Source organism: Biomphalaria glabrata, chromosome 4, assembly GCF_947242115.1.
Source record: "Biomphalaria glabrata chromosome 4, xgBioGlab47.1, whole genome shotgun sequence".
In the NCBI taxonomy this organism is placed as follows: Eukaryota; Metazoa; Mollusca; class Gastropoda; family Planorbidae; genus Biomphalaria; species Biomphalaria glabrata.
In genome coordinates this window covers 15270008-15281849 of record NC_074714.1, presented here as the reverse complement: position 1 = coordinate 15281849, position 11842 = coordinate 15270008, and positions in this window count along the sequence as shown.

The window sequence follows — 11842 nt, the reverse complement described above, 5'->3', positions numbered from 1 at the left end:
GTCGCTGATGCCAGCCAGCTGACACATGGAGAGTTAGTGGAGGTCAGGGATGCCAGCCACGTAACACAAACGGATGTTGTGGTGATCACCGTAGATTCCAGGTTTGTTGTTCTAGGACGCTGAGTCAGCGGACCTTTTCCATGGATGTGTTGTGACACAGTTGTAGGCCCACAGCTAGCCATGGTTTCAAGCACATAGTCTTTCTCAGCTTCATCTGTAAGGTATACCAATGAAGCATCCTTGTAATGTTCATCCATCACTACATCAGGTTTCCCTGGGTATAATTCACCGCCGTTCAAGTCATTCTTACTGAAGTGGGCAGAAGTACACATTTCTGTCAAGTTCAGATCTTGTAGCTGGGTTTCTTGGCATGGGCACTGTCCCCGCAGGACGCTGCATACACAGTTCATGTCAATCGCCTGGATGCAGCTGCCAAGCATCGAGTTCTCTCTTATGCCGCTGCCAAGGTCAAATTCGTTGTTTCTGTCTCGGCCATTGTTGGGGCCCGTATTTGCAATTTCCCTCGACGACATCAAAGGCAAGGTATCAGAAACGGTCTTGATTCTTTCATGGCTTGAGTTCTTATGAAAGGTACTGACAGATAAACAGAGGTCTTTAAGGTCCACAGCAGCAAGCTTGGACGCAGACCCAACGTTGTCTTGATCTGTCCAGCCCGTTGCAGGTATACCAGGAACAAAAGTTTCAGGCTCATAACAGACTTCTCTATTTTCTTTATTTGTTTCTTTTCTTTCAATTCTGTATATCCCATTGCGATCGTCGCAGCAATCGTTGTCACGTTTCTCGCCATGAAAGTCATCCCCGCCAGACTTGCCCACAACACAGTCACAGACGGCGCTCCTATCCCCAGCGCCTCCATCACCACTGTTTGTGCAGCCACAGTCCTGACCAGGCAACTGCTCCTTCCCTAACGAGTTTATTCCTCCTTTTGTTAGTGATACAATTTTATCACTTTGGTCTATTTGGCCTTCTACTTGCAATACTCTTTCATCTACCTTACTCCCCATTCTGTTAATTTGTTCTCGCATTGCAATAATTTCTTCCTGTATCTTGTCAAAGAACTCAACAATCCCAAGTTCAATTTCAAATGTGTAGGTCTCCGGATCTTCTTCATCGATCAGAGCTTGCCGCAGACGATCCGTGAGCGTTTCTTTGCTACCGAGGGATTTTAAACCTAGGTCCCGAAGCTCTTGTCGTAGCTCTTTAATTGAGAGCTGATGTAATAGCTTCAAATATGTCATTGTAATCAAAGCCTACCTCCTCTCGTCGAGTTGCCTATAATCCCACTTCTGAGACCAATTGTAATAACTTAAGTGAGGCAACTCAACGAGGACATAGACGTTTATTTACATAGAGAAATGACAAACACAAATGGCATCTGCCTTGAGTACAGCATCTCCATATTGGCGCTCTCCTTGGGCGGAAATCGTTAGTCTCTTCATGTCAACATCCTGTTCTAGTTTGGTTACTAGAAGTGCGCATCTCTGCACTAGCCTGGATGGTGGTGCGCATGGCAAAGTCATAACAATATAAAGAATAACTCATTGTAATGAGAGGGCATAAAAAAAAACTTGACGAAGTTAATAAAGAAACACATTTTTTTTTAGTTTACGATTAGGTTTACAGTTAGGATTAGGGTTAGCACTAGGTACTGGCGGATCCGGGGTGGTAGCTGTAATGGCGATCGTCTCTCCAACTAGGCTGAACCAGAGTGAGGAAAAACGACCCATTTACACAAAGAAAAATTTAAGAAACTAGAACAGATACAAAATAAACAGTGACATTCATAACAAACTAATATTCAAAATTGATTAAAGTTTTCAAACTAAAAGTTCCTGGTAGGGGCGTTTTAACTTAAAACCCCTTGTATTGGGTTTTAAACTTAAAACCCCCTGGTAGGGGTTTTCCAACTCAAACCCCCTTGTAGGGGGTTTTAAACTCAAACCTCCTTGTATGGGGTTTCAATTTCACCTAAAATAAACAAAATTAAAGCAAACATTCAGTTGTATACAAGATTTTATAAGCAGTCATTTAAAAAAAAACAAGGTGGGGTTTTACCAAGCCTATGTTGTTATTGTTGTCTGTGCCCTAGTCTACCTTTTTTCTCCTAATTCTAAACGTCTAATGTTGTTTTTTTTCTTTGTCTGTCAGTCTACTACTATTAATGCCTAATATTTTTTCTTTGTCTATCTGTTAGTCTACTATTACTTAATGCCTAATATTTTTTCTTTGTCTATCTGTCAGTATACTATTACTTAATGTCTAATATTTTTCTTTGTCTATCTGTCAGTCTACTATTACTTAATGCCTAATATTTTTCTTTGTCTATCTGTCAGTCTACTATTACTTAATGCCTAATATTTTTTCTTTGTCTATCTGTCAGTCTACTATTACTTAATGCCTAATATTTTTTCTTTGTCTATCTGTCAGTCTACTATTACTTAATGCCTAATATTTTTTCTTTGTCTATCTGTCAATCTACTATTACTTAATGCCTAATATTTTTCTTTGTCTATCTGTCTGTCTACTATTACTTAATCCCTAACATTTTTTTATTTGTCTATCTGTCTGTCTACTATTTCTAAATATTTACATATTTTATTTTAGTCTATCTACTACAAATTTTTCCTTTTGTGTGTATGCATATCTACTTGTCTCCTAACCCTATCTGTCCGTCATGGATGTCCATTGCAACTACTTCCTGTCTCTCTGTGTATGCAAAGTGTTTCCTAACTCTGTGTATGCAACTATAGTGTCAATCAGTCTGTCTTTAAATACGTTTTTCCCTTAATTGTCATTCAGTCTGTCTTTTAGCTAATCGCGACCCGGCCCTTCCCTATATAAATGTTGGTCTCTTGGCCTATTAGTCTACTAATAGTATAAAGTCTGTATTTTCTAAACTGGTTACGGGTGCATGAGATTTTTGTGGCGCGTGCAATTTGTGGGGATGAATAGGCTGTCGGTTTTCCCACCCCCTAAATAGGAACTTTACATTTTTTGTCTTGGACATCTAACGCGAAACTCCAGGACATCTCTTTTTACTGTTTTGTGCGATTTAAGAAAGTGCCACTCAAATACAAACATATATCTTAATATTAAAAGCAGAAAGTAAGATGTATGTGTGTGCTGTAATAACTAAAGGGGAAGCAACTCAACGAGATATAGATGTTTATTTACACTAGGACATCACACAGACATAAGACAACGTCTGCCTCGAACAAAGCATGTTCATTTCGGCTCTAGTCTTGGGCGGAAATCGTTTTCTCCTCTCTAATGTCAACTTCCTTCCAAGTCTAGTGTCTAATAGTGCTCACCTCACCCTCTGCACTATCTTGGATGGCTGTGTGCATGGCAAGGTTATAAAAGTATTATGTATGTATGTATGACCCGAATGAAAATCAAAACCGTTTGACCAATCTTGATAAAACTTGGCATAAATTTTTCTTGGAGATCAAAGGGAAAACTAACATATGTAAAGTAGCCATAAATAAATCTTATGACCCACAAAAAAGTAGCCCAACAAATATAGAAATACACTTTGCAAAGATACTTTTTTACACATGAACATTTAAAATATTATCTATCCATTTCCTTAATTAATCAAATAAACCTATAATTTGTGTTTCAAAATAATTTTTACATAAATATTTTCGCTATAAATGCGAATAGCTTTAGCCGTATTGACATACATTTTCATAACTTTATTCGTAATGTTGTAAGCACCTTTAATGCGGCGCGTATTGGTGCAAATAAAATAAATGTCATAGGTCATATTATCTCCATATGTTAAAGGCATAGTATTGAACTAATAAACTACATATATATAATACACTTTACTTTTCAATATGTTTTTTAAACTTTTTTTTTACAATTTCAATCTTTGTTTCGGATTTACCTGTGCACATTCAGAAGTCTTAATAACCATAAGCTCCAAGTCTCTAAGTATCGGAAATCTTGATTAGATGTAAATTTAGATCTACATATATTATAATAGTTTCTAGACTCTAGATCTAGTTCTCAAAATAGGCTTGTGTATATACCATAGACATAAATAAATATAGACTGGCCGAAGGAAGTAACTTTATGTAACTTGAAAACATGTATATCTATTGTATTCGGATTTCCGAATTATGAAAAATTGCATGATCTTCATTCTTAGTGATTAAACAAAACTACACTGTCCCCTTATTTACAATATATATAGGTGTGTATCATTGTGTATAAAAAAGCACTGCTCATAAATGCTGTATAATAAAGTACACAAAATTGCAAAGTCACAATTTTTCGTTTCATAAAACTTTTTAATCGTCCAGTCTATATTTATTTATGTCTATGGTATAGACTTACTATTGTTTTCATTTAAAAAAGATATATTTAGGTCGAATTAATTTCATATTTTAACATTCACGCATTGCTTTACTTATGAACAGTAACATTTTGTTTAAGTATTTCTTGTACACTCTATTACTGACTATATCAGTAATAGAAAAGTGAAGACCCGCGGGCCGCGGGTAATATCTGGCTAATCATTTATATGAACATCTTGATCTTACACTACACCTAGACTTCTGATTTAAAGATTTAAAGTAAAACTACTTCTAGATCTAGAGCCTGTATACTATCGTTGAAAATATAAGTAAACCTCATATAATCTTTTAAATTTTAACTTTAAATTTAATCAGTCTTGGTTATTGCTTAATTTCGGTACACTACGGCTTACAACACCTGTTTTTTAACGGCCCCCGAAAGGGGAAAAGACGCTATTAGTTTTGTGTGAAATGTCTGTCCGTCCAGTTTAGATCTCGTAAACTAGAAAAGATAGTGACGATCCGACATCATGATATTTTAGACCAGTGATGCCCAACCTTTTTTGGCAGGCAGGCCATTTTAATATCCGACACTCGTGTCGCGAGCCACATCATCGAATAGATAAAAATGAAATAGAGAATAAACCATTTTAAATAGTTTTATTAGAAACCCGTAGCACTGCTTGGGTTACTTACACACGTAATAAGGTAGGTCTCATCCGTTTTATTACTGAAAAGTCTCTCTGCTCAATTAAGTGCTTGTAAACATTGTGATCAGCCTTAACACTTAATGTCGGAAATTCGAAAAGTTTCTTCATACAACACGGCGAAGAAATCAATTGTCTGCATTAGGGATGTCTGGCTTTGTAAGTTAATCAGTTCCAGTTCCAGATCTGTTGGAGCAATCCTCAGTGGCAATAGAAAACATTTCAAAATCTGCTGCTCTGTCATTGAGTTTTAAATGGAAATGTTGAATTCATATTGTCCAATCGTTTTGTTTTAACAGCTTTTTTTTTCCAAAGGACAAATTGTTTCATCACTGCTAGAAAGCACATTTCTCATAATTTGAGCAAATCTGTAGCTTGCCCTTACGATGAACTTATTTTCTTGTCTCTTTTTTCTCGTCAATCGCTCAACTCACTCAACTAGGCGTAACTTAGCGATCTTTTTCTTTGCGGCTCAAACCAGCAATGCTTCCATATTTTTGCTTTAAAAATGACTTCGCTATAGTTAAAATCATTATCATGTTCTACAAAAGCAAAGATGTGTCCACCTTTCCCGAAAGTTTCTCTTTCAGAATTTATTTTTCGTTTCTACGCTCTAGCATTTCATTAATCAACAAATATTCAATGGTTTTACCACTCTCTTTGATATAAAAGAATGTCACCAAAAATGATGGTGAATTGATGCCCCTGTGTTACAAAAAAGATTTTACGAACACAACTAGCTCAAGACAGCAGCGGAATCATCCAAGAACCTGAAGCAACTGTCAACACTTGTCACCGAAACAAATAGACGTCATGTTCATTTAAAAAAATAAAAATATGAAAATTAGAATAACATGGATTGGAATGAAATTCATCAAAGAAAAAGTGTGATTCCTAACGTAGAGAAAATACATTTTTCAATATTTTAAAAAAGTTTCTTCATTTTGTGCCGATGTTTAAGCGGGCCGGATAGAACCACGTCGCGGGCGGGCCGTAGTTTGGTCATCACTGTTTTAGCCATTCAAAGTACTAATTCAACGGCTACTTTTTTTCTTTTCTGAAAGCTAAAAATCTAATTTTTTAAATCACTTATTCAAGCAGTTTTTTTTTCATAAAAATACACAACAAACACGGGAGACTCTTGAGTTGGGGACATAACTACATACCTTATCCTGAACACATTTATGCTAACAATACTTAGGCAGGTTCATATCAAACTTCCCATTCACTGGACCGGTGGGGCAATACACAAGATTTGTCAACATTCTTTCTCCATTCTTATCTGTCATTTGTCTTTGATAGAATTTTATTTCTTTTTTTTTTCTGAAAATATTGAAACCTGCCTTTTTACCTGCCCTGGTGATCCTATTCGGGGTTCGATTTTGAGTTTCTATTTCCACACACACTGTCTTTATAACCTTGTTTATATTATTATTATTATTATTATTATTATTATTATTATTATTATGTTAGAAATGAACGAGTAGTCATTCTTTGGCGCTGCCAGGGTCGAGTTTCGTTAAAGAAAAACAAAATTCATCTTAGTCCCTTTAACAGTTTCCACTGAGGAATTTTCTTGTGTTGTGGCAGGTCTGCAGCAGTACCGCCCTCTGACAGGCAACGAAGATGTTCCTAGGAATGTTAAGGGCCTTGAAGGTGTCTGTGAGGTCAGTTGTTATTACCCCCTCGGTTGATATAACAATGGGGTATATTGTTATTTTGGACAATTTCCATAGACGCTTAATCTCCAAGCCTAGGTTCCCATATTTTCTTTGTTTTTCTATCTCAGTTTTTCTTAAATTATGAGACAGTGGTACGGCGATATCGATAATGGAAGCGGTTTTTTCTTTTTTTTTTATCGATGAACAGCAGATCCGGGCGATTGAAATCTACCGTTTTGTCTGTCAGAATAGGCCTATCCCAGTACAGCAGATGTTCAGTAGACTCGAGAACCTCTTGCGGAGAGTATTTATAATAAGGGGAAGTGTCCTTACCGATCAATTTGTACGTCAAAGCCAGGTGTTGGTGTATTAACTTTGCAACTTGGTTATGGCGACCTAGGTAGGCTGATTCTGATAGGGCTGGACATCCTGCCATAATGTGTTCAATCGACTCGGCCACATTTCCACATTTTCGGCATTTGTCGACAACATTGAGTTTCAAGATATGCTTCTCGTAATTTTGTGTCCTGATTACTCTGTCCTGTATTGCTGTAACCTAGCCTTTTGTTTCAGGGTAGAGATGACCTGCTTTGAGCCATGTTAAGGAAGCAGCCTTGTCGATGTTGTCCCCATGTAATGAAGCCGGAAATTTTCCGTGGAGTGTTTTTTCTTCCCATTGGCGGATCTCATGCCCAACGTCGTCCAAACCGACATTGACATCAGTATTGTGTAGCTTCAGAGGAGTTGCTTCGCAGTCATATTTGCTGGAGGCGAGCAGTTTTGATCGTATTTTTAAAACTTGCATCTTAGACAATTTAAAGATGTTCTGCAATCCACGACCCCCATCCTTCCTGGGCAGGTATAACCTTATGGTGGAGGACTTGGGGTGTAGGCATCGAAACTTGGTTAGTAATTTTCTAGTGAGTCTGTCAATGTCATGTAGGTCAGTTTCAGTCCATTTGATCACACCGAACGTGTAAAGGAGCACTAGGACGGCCCAGCTGTTTATTGCAGTGATGAGATTACTGCCAGACAGTTTGGTGTTGAGGATTTTATTAACTCTTTGCTTATATTTACCAAAGTCCTCTTTTAATTTCTTATGGTTTACCTTGACATTCTGGTTTATTCCAAGATATTTAAAAAGAGAGGCAGAGTTCAATTCCTCGATGCCTTCAAATTCAATGTTGGTGTTCGTTGCCTTGCCCTTTTTAATGCTTATGATGCCACACTTATCCAGGCCAAAAGACATACATATATTGTCACTAAAGCATTTTACCGTTTTGATTAAGGTGTGTAATTTTTGCTCGGTTTCTGCATATAGCTTTAGATCATCCATGTATAATGAGTGGGACACACATTTTGTACATTTAGTGTCAACCCTAAAACCGTTTGTAGAGTCTTGGAGTAATGTAGATAGAGGATTAATCGCTAGGCAGAACCAGAGTGAAGATAGTGAGTCACCTTGGTATATACCTCTTCTTATGTGCACAGAACCTAGTTTATCACGATTAGGGTGCAGATTTTATCTTCCAATTATTCATACAGACTTTCAATAGTTGTTTTATTCTTAGGTTGATTCTATGAATATCCAGGGTTTTTAATAGCCAATCATGCGGAACTGAATCGAAAGCTTTTTTGTAGTCGATGTAACACATGTATAAATTTCTTTCTTCTATTAGCTTGATGCAATATAATACCATCTATAGTTAGCTGTACTTTACAGCCTATCGACTCTTCAATGCAACCTTGTTGTTCCTCTGCTAGAAGCTTATGGGCAGAACAAAATTCATACATTTTACTTTTTAAAAGTGAAGTTAATAGTTTATACAACACCACTGACAGACAAGTGATAGGGCGATAGTTTCATGGTTGGTTCGGATCCCCTTTTGAGGAAGAGAGATGTTCTCCCTTCAGTGAGTTCTAACAGCACTGAAGACGGTTTTGATATTAGCTCGTTAAAACTTGATGTTAGTGGTGCATGTACGGCTGTAATTTTTTTTAGCCAAAATTGTGTATAACATTCATTTATTTGACTCTTGAATCAATAAAGCCTTACATTCGGAAATTCCTAAACGCAATAGTCCTCTCAGGAATGCGATAATCCTTTCAAAACCGATGTTGGCTCTAAATCTAATGAATCTATAGTTGACTAAGTCTAGTACTCAAGCCAAAAGTTATAACGGTCAAGTTAGAGTTTTATCTATGTGGCCAATGTGCTATTTTTTTCTCAGCGATATACATCAACAATTAAATTTCAAGGAGAATCGTTAGAGCCGTTTTTGAGATCCGCAGTACGCGTCCAAATTATTGAAGGTTCCCTAAGGTTCAATTATTTCTGACTTGAATAGAGGTATTGTAAAAAAAAGGATAGGTTCTTTTTCAAACATTACGATTTAAATGGCAGATGATGTAATAGTCATCTTTTCTATGGCCGACAGTTAACGACGTTGATCTCATTAGCTTTTTTTTTTATCTCCCTTAAAATCCTATAGCTTCTGATTCTGATCAGTGTGTGCTATGTCAGGTGTGCTATCAAGCGAAATACAAAGGTGCTTACAGTCATTCTGACTCTAATATCTTTTGCTTCGTTTGCTAAAACATTTATTAACTTTTTAACATGACTGATGTACTTCCCGCTAAGGGTTTTATCTACATAACATTTCCATAACTCATGAACATTCTTTATTCAATGAAGACTTGTTGACAATATGGTAACAAAAGGTCAAATATTCTGCTTTTATAGAAACAATCTGTGCAATATATCGTTCCATTTTTTTTTCTTTATATTAATCATAGCAACGACTTCCAGTCAATTGCATTTGTAGCCGGATGCTCTTGTTTTCCAATTTTCCAATACAAATGAATTCTTCATACGTCTTTTAATATTTCAATATCGGACTTAATATCAACACATTAGATTAAGTCACAAATTTCTATTTCCCTTCAATACAATTTGTTGAAAATAGTCGACAACCACAGAATACATTTTTTTTTATATCAAGTGACTAAATCGACCCCATTAGAAAAAATCAGAACCATTCTTGGCACTAGCCAAGAAGAAAACTTCCCAAAGATTTTCAGGTATATCATTCGACTGACACATTGTAACATTTCCTTCATTTTAACTAGAGCTTCTTTTACAGAAAAATGCAACATGGTGATTATATTAAGAAATCTCAATGGCCTTTAATTTACTTTCCAACTCTACAAAATTTACATTAATAACATTAATAATATTTTATGCTGAGGAATGTCGTCATCTTTTAACAATAACTATTTTAAAAACTTATAAAGATGCATAAGAATATAAATTTGAACAAAATATGATTTATTTATTACTTTATTTATTACTTTTTACTCTGTCAATAAAACTAATCCCGCATGGGAGATGACCGCATGGCAAAGGCGATCTTCTTTGGCGAGCTTAGAGGAGGAAGGCGTTACAGAGGTGCCCCTCGTCAGCGCTATGAATATCTACTCAGGCGCCATTTCGCCCTCACTGACATAGAAGAAAGTACCTGGCAGCATTCTCTGGCAGCAGATGGCCTCTGAGAGAAACAGAGAGCTCTCACAAAAGCTGCAGGACAAACATTTGAGACTCAGAGAAAAGCCATTATTGAAGACAGGTGCAAAAGACGGAAAGAAAATTGAAATAAACTGTCAGCAGACAACGTCTTTGTCTGCATAAAGTTTAGGACAAAGTCTTTTTGTATAACATATGTTTAATTTTTTTTATGCTTTTAATCGATTCTTAAGCAATGTCATAAAACTTTTAAAAAAGCTATGCCTTTTTCTAAGAGGCCACTAAAACATATTGCCGTTTTAGTTTTTAATATTTTTTGAATAATACATTTTTTATAATTGTTCATGAATATTCATAAATTATTTTTGGATATTGCTATATGTTCATGAAGACGACTTGGTTTCATAACCTCATTGGAAAATACCGTCGTTCAAAGTAGAACAATGGAATACTTTTTATCTACTAGCAATTCACTAAAACTCTTAGCAATATTCCATTACATACCAGCGAGTTTTCGTAACAATACTTTGTCAATGTTTTGTTTTTGTTTATATAAAAAGGCTAAATTATTCTATTTGAATGTTTACTTTAACGTTTTTGTTTTTTTTAATTAGCATTTACATATCCATGTATTAACATATGTAGATAAAATAAAGTATAATTTAAAAGGCGTATTACCTAGTTTGTTTATCAAATCATGAACGTTTATGTACGCACTATCTAAGGACAATAGATACCTTCAGATTACAGCAACAGAGTAAGAATTTAGAAATAGAAAAACGTTGTTTGTGTTCTTCAATTAGAAGCAAGCTAACTATAGATTGTCTAAATTTAGTTTGCCAGCTTTAATTTTGAAGATTTTTTTTATTTGTTTTGTTTCAGTGCACCTTTAGTTTCTTCTTTCCCTCTTTATGCCCAGCGCCCCTCTACCGTCCCTATGGTTTCCTGCGCCCCCAAAAAATCACGAAAACGCCCCCCAGGGGGCGATAGCGCCCCTTTAAAACCGCTGATATACATACATGCAGCTGGTACGTATCACATGAGTTTTCATGTTTTTCTAGATGTATTAAATAGGATATTGCATTTTAAACCTTTTGATAGAATTTCACTAAAAAATTAAAATATGTTAAATCAGAATGAAAAAAAAAGTAGAGAGATTGGGAATAACATGTTCCAATATTAAGTTACTCTCGTTTATTTTTTTAATGGTCAGTTATTTACAAAGTGCATTTTTTACTTAGGTGCGGTGCGGACTGCAACCCCCGCACCCCTCTAGTGACGCCACTGATAGGCAGTGATATTAAAAGTAAAAATATTGCAGATGTGAGCGTGATAAAACATAGCCTAGACCTTTTCGCTAACATTAAACGAGGACAGCTTTTTAAGTAATCTTTATCTTTGCTGCCCTTTTTTGCTGATTTAATCAGTATTTGCAGTATAAATAAAGTTTTTTTCTTGCTTGAATAACTTCTTTCGTCAAAAATGCATACGTAACGAAATTAGCCTTGGTCCCCGGGAATCTAACACAAGTATTGAGCTACATATTGTTACCAAGCAATTAACACAACGAAGATGAGTTATTGAACTAATAGTAACCAAGCAGTAATCACAACTACGAAAAGTTAT